At 37.8% G+C, this 15244-nt stretch overlaps 1 protein-coding gene and 1 long non-coding RNA gene across 4 annotated transcripts in view; one reads left to right on the top strand and one right to left on the bottom strand.

Annotated features, from left to right (window-relative positions):
• LOC133550035 (uncharacterized) overlaps positions 1-4832 on the top strand; it is a 262035-nt gene extending 257203 nt beyond the window's left edge. For all 3 annotated transcript variants that reach the window (XR_009806222.1, XR_009806223.1, XR_009806224.1), the window contains 4 exons: positions 3900-3974; positions 4172-4236; positions 4382-4477; positions 4573-4832. This is a non-coding gene — a long non-coding RNA (uncharacterized LOC133550035). The remainder of the gene's footprint in view (positions 1-3899; positions 3975-4171; positions 4237-4381; positions 4478-4572) is intronic.
• The window catches only part of LOC133550034 (uncharacterized protein C14orf132), a 115107-nt gene that overhangs the window by 79646 nt on the left and 20217 nt on the right, over positions 1-15244 (bottom strand).

The following is a 15244-nucleotide window of genomic DNA, read 5'->3' as shown; positions in this document are numbered from 1 at the left end:
AGATTTGAACCATTTGTCATCACCAAGAGGTTACTGCCACATTACTTCCCTTGACACTTACGGTATTTAGAGAATAAAAGATTGGAGATCATGTTATGCATCTGGAGGGGTCCACAAATGGAACATTTTTCTGTGAAAGACAAAGTTGGACTTATTCGTGCATCGGAAAAAGGATACGTTTGTTTGCCGTTGATTTTGTGCTACAGATATTGGTCTTATCTGCAATTCATGCCTGCAGTTGTGTTTATATTGTGTGAAGTTCATATTTTGTCTCATTATTTAGCTATAAATGTAACTCTTGTTCAGCAGTGTTTGCTAGCGATATCAAGATTCAGTATATGCTGTTCAGCCTAAGAGTTTATTCGTTTAGTTTATTAATACTATTAAGAATATTTCCTTGATGCTAACAAATATCACCAAAGACGCTATAATGTGGTCATTTGTGTCAAATAAAGCACTTGGGTTTCCTGCACCAGTGTTAATTTTGACAGCAAAATTTGATTTAGTTTTAGTCATAGTCATTTGACTAAAATGTAATTTAGTTTTAGTCATAATTTAGTTATTTAAATTGTTTTAGTTTTAGTCTAGTTTTAGTTGACGAAATATCATAAGATTATAGTCGACGAAAACTACAGTAGATTTAGTCGACTAAAGGGTTATATGTAAACTTTCCCTTCAATTTCTGAAAGTCAAAGCAAAACAGCGGAAAAATCACCGATACAAGTCGTATTTTGATGAAAATCATGTCACAAATTTAGTATTTCACGAGTAAGTCGTGTAATAAACGAGATAACGTCGACTGAGTTGTATGTTGTGGAAAATACTTACCTATGTGTGGATTTCGGGGTGATTTGACTGTAAATGTCGCTTCAAGTAATCCTCGCGCTGCATTTCTTACACTGCGTCTTGTTATCTTTGACGTCAAATATAAAATTTCCCCCTATGTCCTCTCTCCTCTTCCTCCCAGGCGTTGACATGTTGTCTTCTGCAGCGCATTCCCGGGTCAGTCTCAAACGCAAACTACGTCTACGTAACTTCCTTACCACGTCGCTCTGATTGATTCTCTTCCCGACTCCTCCCGCCTTTTCCTAACGAAATTAGTTCCGATTGGATCTCGTCTCTGGCAGACATTTTGGTCTCGTTTTTATTCGTTGACGAATATGTCAATACACCTCGTCATCGTCTTAGTCCACGTAAATTATTTTTTATTTAGTTATTGTCTCGTTTTAGTCAGAAAAAAAGGTTGTTGACGATAACTATGACGAAAATTTTTCGTCAACAAAATTAACACTGTCCTGCACAACAACTAAGCTTTTAGTTTCTGTTATGAAAATCGACAACCAAAATACGGTGGATTAGACCAACAATCAAAATATTTATTACTAGGACTTAACATGACTTTAGTGTATTTGCACAACCAGGTCTTTGTAGTTAAATGTATGCATAACAACCGCAAAAGAACGCAAACTAATGCGATCTCTTGTCCTTTCTTTACGTTTAGTTCTGGTATCAAACATTACTAATGTAGTAGAAAATAAACTCGATTGCATCACAGAAAGTTTGTCAAACAAATCAAATGTGGAAACTTTTCCCAAAGTGATCACTGCAGACACAAGCATGGTCCGATTGTATTCCACAAGATGATGAAAGTGATAATTTCAAGAGCCATTTCCTTTGACGCACTTTTGTTTTTTCCCTGAATTTATTAACTTTATGAACCACTTATTCCGGGACTCTATTAAAGCTCTTTACAAAAATTATTTGGCTAAATTTCGACCAAATTTGGAGATATCTGCTGACGTCACTCGTTGGAAAAACATGGCAAGTTGTGCAAATTCAGAGTAAGCCATATTTGCCAACCTTGACACCTCCGAATTCGGGAGATGAGGGGGCGTGGTTGAGGTGTGTGTGTGTGGGATTAAGGTTGATGGAAGGGATGTATATTATAGCGTTCCGGAAGAGTTAGGGCTACAAGGGATTCTGGGTATTTGTTCTGTTGTGTTTATGTTGTGTTACGGTGCAGATTTTCTCCCGAAATGTGTTTGTCATTCTTGTGTGGTGTGGGTTCACAGTGTGGCGCATATTTGTAACATTGTTAAAGTTGTTTGTACGGTACACTCAGTGTGACCTGTATGGCTGTTGATCAAGTATGTCTTGCAGTCATTTACGTGTATCTGCAGAAGCCGCAGACAACATGTGACTGGGCCGGCGTGCTGTTTATATGGAGAAAAAGCGGACGCGACGACAGGTTGTAGAGGACATTGAAGGCAATGGCTTTAAGGCACGCCTCCAATGTTGTTGTCCGGGCGGAAATCGGAAGAAATTTGGGAGAATGGTTGCACCGGAAGATTTTCGGGAGGGGCACTGAAATTCGGAAGTCTCCCGGAAAAATCGGGAGGGTTGGCAAGTATGGAGTAAGTATAATGGAAGATTGTTTCAGGAATATCTCCGCCATCCCAGTGGGCACCCGTCCTTAGTTCAACGTCGAGGTGAGGTTGAAATTACGTGGCGACGTCACTCAACCATATCTCAACCAAATCACAACCAACTGACCCCACCACACCATATGTTGCAAATCTGGTTTGTTTTCATCATTGGGGGACATCGTCTTTTCAACGTCGTTTCAATGTGTACAATTCAACTTGCCAAACATTCTGCGCGCATCGGCCATTTGCGACAGTTTTCAATGAAACTGCTGCTTGATGGCAGCGTGAACTAAAAGCCAAGCTTGTGCGCATGCGTGCTGAAGTATTTCCTTTCCAGTCCAGCAAGCAAGACTAAGAGCGAAGATTTGAATTGGAAATCAAACTATTTCACTGCAAAGAAAACCATCGACGTCCATAAAGATTCAGGTTTGTACTTTGAGATAATACTGGTTATTTATATCGATATAATTTTGGCCCTTTCACAAGAGGGTTGCAGGAAAACGTTTATTTTGACTGTATAAACTGGACCTGAGCAAACTTTTTTTTCTCCCCAAGCAGACAACAATTTTTTTCCCCACCTGCCCAAAAGCCAACAATCGTTTTTACAGGCTAACACAAAACAAACAATTTTTTTGGGGTTCTGTACCCATTGTCTTTTACAGCCGCGCCAGTCACTGTATTAATTTACTTCCTCTTGATTTTGATCTTCAAAACACCCGTCTGGATGGCAGTTAGGTTTTTCTGGCTCATTTTAATGTTTATTTAAAATGTTGCCAGTTTATTTTAAGTACAGGTACTTTTTAATTAGTTTGACTTGTTAGCAAGGCTTTGTCTCAAAAGGCAAGTCCACGGGTCGCCCATTAAAGGATCCATGTAATATTAAATGCTATGATCTCTACTTATTTTTTTATTTTACTGATAAGGCCAGTACTGCTATTACAAGAGCTTTTGTCAAGTATTGAAACTTCTAAATGGTTTCACTTTTGACCTGTTGGCCAACATGTATACTAAAATATATGACAATAAAATATCCAGACAGATTTTGTTGAAAGATATTTTATGATTGACAATAAAAGATTGCACGGAGCGCAGAAATTTTTGGGGGGTACAAAGTTTTTTCTCTTGGCACAAGAAGGCAACCGACTTTTTTTTTTTTGCAGAGCTTACCGGAGCAAACTTTTTTTTTTATATATATATATATATACGTCAGGAGAACAAACTTATTTATTTTTCAGTTTTTGCTAAACAATCTCTTTTTTTCAAAAAAAAACATACCCTCCCCCACGTTTCATCTGGTCCGCCCCTAAGTCTATGTACATGTACCACTACCGGTAATTGAAAAGCAGAATGTTAATGCAGGGCAATGTACCAATGATTTCAGTTTATGCATATGGAACGACACAGTACACTTGCTATGATATATATGATATCAAAAAGGATAATTTTTTGATAAAACTGTCCTTCCTTGTGCAGAAATTGGAGACAGTGGAGGAACTACTCGACCTTGACGAGTTGATAAAAACTCAACCAAGCAAGAAAGATTTGCTGGTAAGTAATTATAACATTATAATTGTGTAGCTGTAACATCGGAAATATTATTGTATTTCGATAGAAATTTCAGGTTATGAAATCGTGTAGATAAAACACGTGCAAATAAAACAGGCCCTATACTTGAATGTATATGTATGTGTTTGCCAGCCCCTTCCCCCAGTGTATGCTAAACACATTCTCTTGTATATTTGCAGACAGCCAGGCTCTGAAAGATTGGTGGATATGACTTAAAGAGCTGTTTAAGCACCATCATGGACAGGTATTTTCCTCTTTCTCTTTATATATATTAAAAATAGGCGATGTAAGACCCAAATTCTAATCTATGAGTGCTAGATCTGGAATTATAATAATGCAAAATTCCGTACTTTTTGGCCTGCATGTATGACTTGCGTGTTCAATTTCAGGCTCATGACAAATGAATTCATGTCCAATCTGAACATGAAGGGGAGAGGGGGAAAAAAATAGCTTTGCCGTGACGAAGCTGCTCGATTTAGTCACAGGTGAGTTTGTGTGTGTGTTTAATAATTACATCAACTTGATTGGGGTAAATCACACGCACCCTTAATTAATTTGTATTCTTTTTGCCTGTTTACAGCTAGTGTCTTGGATACCCAGAAGGGGACCGAAACGATGGTCCATGATGCCATAAAAAATAAACTGGAATATGCCCCTGGACGGTAGGGAGGAGGCTAAATAAATAATTATATCGATTGACATTCTCCATTTTCTTTGTACTTAATTTCAATTTTGCATTAACAGGATTCAGCCTGGAGCTATATATGCACTATGTTTTGTTGTCTTTAATTATATTTATATATTGGTTGATATTACGTTGATGATTGGTTGGTTGATCTTAGGTTGAAACTGAAAGTTGAATCAACATTGAAACATTGACGTAGATTCTACGTCGGTATTTAAACGTTGATCCAACTTTCATTTTCAACCCAAATCCAACGTTATTTCAACACGGGAAAGGAACGTTGTTTCAACGTTGATTAAACGTCTCTGTTAGGTAGAAACTGAAAGTTGAATGAACGTTGAAGCATTGACGTAGATTCTACGTCGGTATTTAAACGTTGATCCAACTTTCATTTTCAACCCAAATCCAACGTTATTTCAACACGGGAAAGTAACGTTGTTTCAACGTTGATTAAACGTCTCTGTTAGGTAGAAACTGAAAGTTGAATCAACATTGAAACATTGACGTAGATTCTACGTCGGTATTTAAACGTTGATCCAACTTTCATTTTCAACCCAAATCCAACGTTATTTCAACACGGGAAAGTAACATTGTTTCAACGTTGATTAAACGTCTCTGTTAGGTAGAAACTGAAAGTTGAATCAACGTTGAAACATTGACGTTGATTCAACGTCTGTATTTAAACGTTGATCCAACTTTCATTTTCAACCCAAATCCAACGTTGTTTTAACACGGGAAAGTAACGTTGTTTCAACGTTGATCAAACGTCTCTGTTAGGTAGAAACTGAAAGTTGAATCAACGTTGAAACATTGACGTTGATTCAACGTCGGTATTTAAACGTTGATCCAACTTTCATTTTCAACCCAAATCCAACGTTATTTCAACACGGGAAAGTAACGTTGTTTCAACGTTGATTAAACTTCTCTGTTAGGTAGAAACTGAAAGTTGAATCAACATTGAAACATTGACGTTGATTCAACGTCGGTATTTAAACGTTGATCCAACTTTCATTTTCAACCCAAATCCAACGATATTTCAACACGGGAAAGTAACGTTGTTTCAACGTTGATTAAACGTCTCTGTTAGGTAGAAACTGAAAGTTGAATCAACGTTGAAACATTGACGTTGATTCAACGTCGGTATTTAAACGTTGATCCAACTTTCATTTTCAACCCAAATCCAACGTTATTTCAACACGGGAAAGTAACGTTGTTTCAACGTTAATTAAACGTCTCTGTGCCCACTGGGATGGCTCCACGGTTTGATTTAATAGTATCGGGACTTACGCAGCTGTCAAAGAGACAAAAACAGGCACCAATAGGTAAGAAAAGGTAGTTTTGGATAATAGGTTCCCTTTTAATTCCAGTTTTAAACTGCCCTAAATTTGGCAGATAATCCAATTTAGGATGACTGGGTAATTTACAATGGGACGCGAGTCCAAATGCTTTTAATGCAGTTTTACCAAAAACAGTCTTCGTCCGAGGAATGACGCACAAAAGCTAGCCCGAGTTGTGACATGGGGAGGACCACTCTTCCACACAAAGCTGTAGGCTGACTTGGCTGAGCCCGGAAGATCTCCCTATGACTATCTGTCATGGGGACTATCTGCATTAATTTAACATTTGAATATTTATACCCACTCGACATCACCCTGAAAGGGGGGTGGGGGTTCTTTCATTGTTGTTCCTTCTTAAGGATTTTTTTTTTCCCCCCAGTTGGGGTCTTTTGATTTTTCCTTACTCGGATGTGGGTTTAGATCAGGGGATTGAGGGCTACATAAATACATTTTGATTGATGAATGACTGATGATAATCTGTCCCTCGGCTGGGAGATTACTCCTGTAGGTAACTTTTGGAATCCAGAGGGAGCGTAAGTGAAAAGGCAATTATAAAATGGCTTTACAAAGCAAAACATAAACTTACGGTTGCGCAAAAAAGGAAAACCTTCACTCTCATATAAGCTACAGTGAGTACGAAAACCTGAGTCAGTCACACTACTTAATGCTGCATTATACACTGAATTCAGCATTTTCAGAGAGGAGCGATTTGCATGCATGTACAACATTTCGTCAGTGTCCAGTATGGATAAAGAGTTGCCTGTATAAGCATTTTTTCTCACACTAAAATATTAACAATCCTTGTTTCTACCAAAGAAACAAGTTTCATCAGGAATTTTTTTTATTTTTTATTTTTGAAAGACACTCAATATTGCGTTTAAAGGACAAGTTTTCCTCCAGGTAAAGTCCCAGATATTTGTAGGCAGAAACGCATTCAACATGTTGACACTTAGTGTAACAAATGGACCGACATTATGTGTCTTCCACGACTTTGAAAAACACATCATTTTAGTTTTGTCAGAATTGAGTAGTCTTACTTAATGAAGACATATCAGAAAAAACATCAGAAGCAGATAGCAAACCTTCTGTGGCACTTGCATAAGATGAAGCAGAACAATACAAAAATTACATTTGGGGTGTAGATCCATTTATCCATCCATCCATCTTCTACCCCTTGTCCCGTTCGGGGTCAGAGTAGAAAAAATACCACCTAATATGGACCCCTGGGGGGACATGGTTTTAATAGACAACCAGTTTGAACACTGATCGTCCACATCGAGAGGAGCCAGATGAGGTGGTTTGGGCATCCGGTCAAGATGCCACCCGAATGCCTCCCTAGGGAGGTGTTTAGGGCATGTCCAACCGGTAGGAGGCCACTGGGAAGACCCAGGACACGTTGGGAAGACTATGTCTCCCGGCTGGCCTGGGAACGCCTCGGGATCCCCCGGGAAGAGCTGGACGAAGTGGCTGGGGAGAGGAAAGTTTGGGTTTCCCTGCTTAGGCTGCTGCCCCCGCGACCTGACCTCTGATAAGCGGAGGAAAATGGCTGGATGGATGGATGGAAGTTTGAACACACACACCATTGACCTGAACCAGGTGTTCTACCCCTCGAAAAGATGCCAAACCATTTGACGTTCTAATATCCTTTAGTTTGTGGGACAAGACCGAATGGTCGATCTTGTCTTTAGCACATGACAGATGTAAGAACAACGCAGCACAATACTCTTTAGAAGAGATCGCACTTATGAAATCCTTTAAAACTTCCAATGTAGCTGTTCGAGCCAACTTGCTAGCAAAGTAAACATTATTTTGAGTTTGAGTTTGTGTTTATTTCGAACATGCATGCATACAACATGATACAAAGTTATAGTTATATACAGAGTTATATTTCATATGGTGAGATAAATAAGATTGAGTATAACAATAGCAGGGGTTAAAATATGGAACTGTTTAAAGGATGAAATAAAACACAGCACCAACATAAACCAGTTTAAAAAGCTTTTTAAATCATTTATCATTAGTAAATATAAGAAAGAAGAGCAAACATTGTTTTAGAAAGACAATAATATATATGTATATAAATACAATTTATGATTTCATAATTATACATATAGGTTATATTAAAATGTATATATTACCACTTTATATGGAATTCAAATAAATTGTGTATATATAATATATATATATATATATATATATATATATATATATATATAAGTGTACAAATGTATATGTTTGATTTAAATGTTAAACTGTGTATATGAGACGTGTGCTACATATATGTTGCTTATATATTGTTTAAAAAAAAAAAAGTAATATAAGTGAAGCATGTTTTAGATTTTATATATTTTGAACCTTGTTCTTGTTGTGACGGGGTAGGTTTATATAAGCGTTGCTTCAACCTACACCCTTTCGGCTCAATCATTGCTCAAATAAGTGTTTTTTTTTTTTCTTTTCTTGTTGTTCTTTGTTTTATGTGAAGATTGCCGAAATAAAATACATTGATTGATTATCTGGAAAATAAATGGATGGATGGAATAAATTCATAATGTTTATCATGGTTCTTCTACTTTGTACTTTGTAAACACTTTAAGTTTGAAGAGTTTCTTGGAGTGGATCATATTACTACATTGTTTGATTTCTTTGCTTATTCCATTCCATAATTTAATTCCACATACTGATATACCGTATTTTTCGGAGTATAAGTCGCTCCGGAGTATAAATCGCACCTGCCGAAAATGCATAATAAATAAGGAAAAAACATATATAAGTCGCACTGGAGTATAAGTCGCATTTTGGGGGGGAAATGTATTTGATAAAACCCACCACCAAGAATATCAATCAATCAATCAATCAATGATTATTTATATAGCCCTAAATCACTAATGTCTCAAAGGGCTGCACAAACCACAACACAAACCACTACGACATCCTCGGTAGGGCCCACATAAGGGCAAGGAAAACTCACACCCAGCGGGACGTCAGTGACAATGATGACTATGAGAAACCTTGGAGAGGACCGCGTATGTGGGCAAACACCCCCCCCCCCCCCCCCTAAGGGATAGACATTTGAAAGGCAATTTAAAATAAATAAAGAATAGTGAACAACAGGCTGAATAAGTGTACGTTATATGACGCATAAATAACCAACTGAGAAGGTGCCTGGTATGTGAACGTAACATATTATGGTAAGAGTCATTCAAATAACTATAACATATAGAACATGCTATACGTTTACCAAACAATCTGTCTCTCCTAATTGCTTAATCCGATGAAATCTTATACATCTAGTCTCTTACGTGAATGAGCTAAATAATATTATTCTATATTTTACGGTAATGTGTTAATAATTTCACACATAAGTCGCTCCTGAGTATAAGTCACACCCCCGGCCAAAATGTGAAAAAAACTGCAATTTATAGTACGAAAAATACGGTACTCAAGATCTTACCTGTTGTCCGTGCGTACAAATGTTTAAAATTACATTTTTCTCTATGATTATATTTCTCCTCTTTTGTTGAAGAATTGTTGTACATTCTTAGGTAGCAGATTGTAGTTTGCTTTGTGTATAATTTTAGCTATTTGCAAATTCACTATGCTGTGGAATTTCAGTATTTTTGATTCAATAATTAAAGGGTTTGAATGTTCTCTATATCCAACATTATTCATTACCGTGACTGATCTTTTTTGTGACACGGTTAATGAATGAAGTGTACTTTTGTAGTTATTTCCCTATATTTCTGCACAAAAACTCATATATGGTAACACCAGTGAGCAGTTAAGAATATGGAGTGATTTGTGGTCTAGGACATGTTTTGCTTTATTCATTATTGATGTGTTGTATATTTTATACTCATATATGAGATTTCAAGTGTATTTTATCATCAATCATTATTCCTAGAACTTTGGTTTCATTTACTCTTTCAATTTCTATTCTGTCTATGTGTATTTGTGTTTCACTTTATCTTCTACTGTCACCGAATAGCATTATTTTAGTTTTGCCATTTTGGATGAACTGTGAGTAAAAATCTTGAGATTTGAAAAAAAAAACTAATGTACAGTGGGAGTTTAATTTATGAACCACTTTGGTTGCAAACTTTTCAATTTAAAAACTTTTAGATCCAACCGGATATGCCTCTGTGTGTGAATCATGTCTCTGTGTAGAAATGCTTCATTCATTCATTCATTTTTTTTTTCCTGCTTGAAGCTTTTTTGTGCCTGCTCATAATGAAGAGAACAAAGCAGGCTCCAGACCGCAGCAAGATTTTAATTGTGATGAGAACAAACTTGTTTGTAAAAATATGCCAAAGCGGACTTACATCACAGACCACTTCTCGTTAAGAGCGCACACATGGCTCAACGATCCTGTCCTTTCCATTCCCTCCCTCTACCTGCTCATTTCTCTCATGCAAAGTGGATTTTACTTTTTCAAACTATTTTCTATTGTAGCAATATGGTTATTGTGAGGTTACCAAAACAACTTCTGTGTGTGTGAGTTGGTAGAGCAGCGCCGACAGGATAGTTCAGCTCGTTGTTTTGGTTTGTTAATCAACAGATTAATCACCCTGTTTTATGTTTGTTTGACGTTTCTAAATGATGTAATTAATGAGCTAACCAGCTTGCTAAATGAATGCACAAATAGCTAAAATCCAATTTCAAAAACCAGTATGAAAATCAGATTGATAAAATAATGGGCCATGTGATGTATAGAATCCAGCATGTAGTCTTAGATGCAGTTTTTTGTACTGGTACTAAATAACATTCTGGTTTTCCTCTTACTGCTTGCATAATTTGTATGATGAACACGGTACCCTATTGACCCACTCACATACTAACTCATCAATACACAGCATAGATTTGGATACTATTAAAACTCCAATTGCCAAACCAACGAGAAAAAAAAATCATACCCCTGATTGCGTACAATCTATATGCGTTTAATCTATATTATCGACATGCCTTTCCGACAGCAGCAAACCATGCAAATCCAAACATTGACGCGATTGCTTGCACTTGCTGGGCAATGATCGGATAATCGGTGTTCAGGGCTTAGTGAAGTGCTCATTTAATTACAGCGCGGTTTTTTTATGCCGACTCAACCAGTAATCAATGCTTAACATAGATCTTGTATTAGAACCTGAGGCCTCACCATCAGCAATAGTTGGAGCAATTAAAACAATGGCTTTTAATTAACGAATGTTTGAGTAGATCAGCGGAACACATTTTGTTTAAATGCAGCACAACGTGTTTATTCTTGAACCCTCAAGCGTCTTCTCGCAACGTGATGGATCAATCGTGAGAGAGAGTGAGTGCTATGAAGTGTCTGACCTCCCCTTCAACCTAGCATTAAGAGTCTTCTAGTAACACTATACTAAAATCTAAGCAGGGGTGCATTTCCTCAACATTTCCCACAAAGGCCTTTTAAGTTTGCAGTACGATGCATAAACTTCTATTAGTACAACTACTTCCAGTTCCCACTGGGTTTAGTGCAAGGGTTGGCAACCCGTGGCTCATGGTAAATGGTAAATGGGTTGTACTTGTATAGGACTTTTCTATCTTCAAGGTACTCAAAGCACTTTGACATTATTTCCACATTCACCCATTCACACAAACACATTCGTTCACGCGGCTCTTTAACGCCGGCCTCGTGGCTCTCTGGAGCTTTTACAAACATGTATGAAAATGCAAACAGATGAGGAATATGTTTTCTGTAGGAGGACAACATGACACAAACCTCCACAATTGTTAGACATCACACTGTTTCTATTAAATATGTTTCAGTGATTAGAGACTATTTGGACAGCGCCGTTTTGTCCAACTAATTTTGGCGGTCCTTGAACTCATTGTAGCTTGTTTACATGTACAACTTTCTCCAAATTTCTAAGACGTGTTTTAAGCCACTCTTTTTTTGTATCATTTTGTCCATCAAACTTTTAATGTTGTGCGTGAATACACAAAGGTGAGCTTTGTTGATTATTGACTTGTGTGGAGTGCTAATCAGGCATGTTTGGTCAGTGCATGACTGTAAGCTAATCGATGCTAACATGCTATTTAGGCTAGCTGTATGAACATATTGCATCATTATGCCTCGTGTGTAGGTATATTTGAGCTCATTTATTTTCCTGTAAGTCCTCTTAATTGGATTTATTTTTGCATGTCTCATGACACATTATCTGCATGTACAGTTGTGATCAAAATGAGTCAACCCCCACACAATTTTGGTGTTTTAGCAAGTAGGACATTTATTCCGTATTTTGTTTATAGTCATATCAAATAAAGATGCATTAAATAGACAAATGCAACTTGAATTACAACATTATATTTTGTAACATACCAAACATTGTCATTTCTCTTAATGTCTCATTGACAAAATTATTCAACCCCTTGAAGATCATAACTCTTAAGAACAGAATTTGAATAAGGTCTTTTCAATCAGGTGTTGAAAACACCTGTAGATGTGATTAGAACCATAACGAGCAACAATTAAACTGATTGAAAAAGACTGTGACGCTCAGCTTCTTGTAGATGGTCAATGGTGTATTTGCAACATGGTGAAGTCCAGGGAGTAGTCAAAGAAGTCAAGAGAGGAGGTAATTTCTCTTCATAAGAAAGGATATGGATATAAGAAAATAGCAAAGACATTACACATTCCAAGAGTTGGGAGCATAATTCGCAAGTTTAAAACTAAAGGCACAGTGGAAACACTACCTGGGCGTGGTAGAAAGAGGATGCTGTCAGGTATTTCAAGCGTACAGTGGTGAAAAACCGCCGGGTAACAGCTGAGGAACTACAACAGGACATTGCAGAGGGGGGAACGCAGGTTTCGTCCCAGACAATAAGGCACGCACTACGAGATGAAGGCCTCCATGCCAGAACTCCCAGGTGCACCCCACTTCTGACTACCAGGCACAAGAAAAAATAGACTCCATTATGCCACAAATCATCTGGACAAACCCCAAAGGTTTTGGGAAACTGTTCTATGGAGTGATGAGACAAAACTGGAACTCTTTGGGCCTATGAATCAACGTTATGTCTGGAGGAGAAAAAATTAAGCTTACAAAGAGAAGAACACCTTGCCTACTGTTAAGCATGGTGGGGGGTCAATCATTCTCTGGGGCTGTTTCCCTGCCTCAGGTACCGGGAATCTCCAGCGTGTTCAAGGCATTATGAATTATATTTCCTAGCAGGATATATTAGCTGCAAATGTCATGAAGTCAGTGACGAAGCTGAGGCTTGGGAGACGTTGGACCTTCCAACAGGACAAGGATCCCAAGCATACCTCCAAATCAACATCAGAGTGGTTGCAGAAGAAAGGCTGAAAGACTCTGGAGTGGCCTTCACAGTCGCCAGACCTAAATCCTATAGAAAACCTGTTGTGTGTTTCTTCAAATCACAAACGTTTATTGAGTGTTGTTAAAATAAAAGGTGATGTAACACAGTGGTGAACATGTCCTTTCCCAACTACTTTGGCACGTGTTGCAGCCATGAAATTTTAAGTTAATTATTATTTGCAAAAAAAAATTACGTTTTTGAGTTTGAACATAAAATATGTTGTCTTTGTAGTGCATTCAATTGAATATGGGTTGAAAAGGATTTGGAAATCATTGTGTTCCAGGGTGTACCCTGCCTTCCGCCCGATTGTAGCTGAGATAGGCGCCAGCGCCCCCCGCGACCCCGAAAGGGAATAAGCGGTAGAAAATGGATGGATGGATGGATGTATTCCGTTTATATTTATATCTAACACAATTTCTCAACTCATATGGAAACGGGGTTTGTAAATAATTCAATGTATATACTCTGATGATTAACTTGTGTGATGACTGGATTATGCTGATAGTATATATTTGTACTATGAATTGGTTAACGTGGACCCCGACTTAAACAAGTTGAAAAACGTATCCGGCCGGGTGTTACCATTTAGTGGTCAGTTGTACGGAATATGTACTGTACTGTGCAATCTACTAACAAAAGTTTCAATCAATCAAAAAAACATATTTTCCTGAAACATTGTGAAGGAGTGGCCAAGGACAAACCCAATTAATTTCATCCAATCCACTTTGTCAGCTATTTTACTCCACCCAGGAGACGAGGCTTGTGTTTTGTTGCGGATTAGCATGAACATTTGAAAAGCGCTGGCTATTGCAAAAATGTTTCCTTTTCCGTCTCAATGAATAATACATTAATTTCAATAACGCAATTACGGCATATGCAGGTGGACATTCTGTAAAAGGTGACGATTCCCATTTGGAGGGTTCAGCCTTTGGTGGAGGCCTGACACTATAGTAATCTTTTTTATTTATCTCAAGATTAAATGCGTCACAGAAAAGCTCCCCATCTCCTCCAGTTGAGGTTGTTATTGTATCCTTCAAATAACCCTCTGCTATAGAGACAAGGGGAATGATCCTTTGTAAAAAAAAAAAAAAAAAAAGAAATTGCATGAATGACACACAGCAGAAAACACGATCCATTAATTGAATTTTTATACAACGGAGAACAAAGATGGCCTCGATCTGCACGTCATGGCAGATGCTATTTTGCTACTAAGTGTGCTGAATTGAAATTCCCAACTGCATGTGTGGCCGCATATTAGATAGAAGATGGTGCTTGGTCTAAAAATTGATTGATTCTGACCTCCTGCATTAAAGGCCTACTGAAACCCACTACTACCCACCACGCAGTCTGATAGTTTATATATCAATGATGAAATATTAACATTGCAACACATGCCAATACGGCCTTTTTAGTTTACTAAATTTAAATTTTTAATTTCCCGGGAGTTTCTTGTTGAAAACGTCGCAAAATGATGACGTGTACGCGTGACGTCATGGACTGTTAGGAAATATTAGCAGCTGCACCACTCGCGGCTAAAAGTCGTCTGCTTTAACCGTATAATTACACTGTATTTTTGGACATCTGTGTTGCTGAATCTTTTGTAATTTGTTAATTAATAATGGAGAAGTCAAAATAGAAAGATGGAGTTTGGAAGCTTTAGCCTTTAGCCACACAAACACAAGGTGATTCCTTGTTTAAAATTCCCGGAGGTGAAGCTTTCCTATGGATCAGAGTGGTCAAGCGAACATGGATCCCGACCAAATGTCAACCAGCAGTTTTCGGTCAGAAAATTGTGGTAAAAAGTCACCACTTACCTGAGATCAGCTGAGCTTTTGCCGTCCATAAAGCTGCCGTCGACTTGCATCAGACACTGGCCTCAAGACACCCGTGGACACACC

The sequence above is a fragment of the Nerophis ophidion genome, linkage group LG03, assembly GCF_033978795.1.
Source record: "Nerophis ophidion isolate RoL-2023_Sa linkage group LG03, RoL_Noph_v1.0, whole genome shotgun sequence".
Classification (NCBI taxonomy): domain Eukaryota; kingdom Metazoa; phylum Chordata; class Actinopteri; order Syngnathiformes; family Syngnathidae; genus Nerophis; species Nerophis ophidion.
This window is presented reverse-complemented; position numbering and strand designations above follow the sequence as displayed.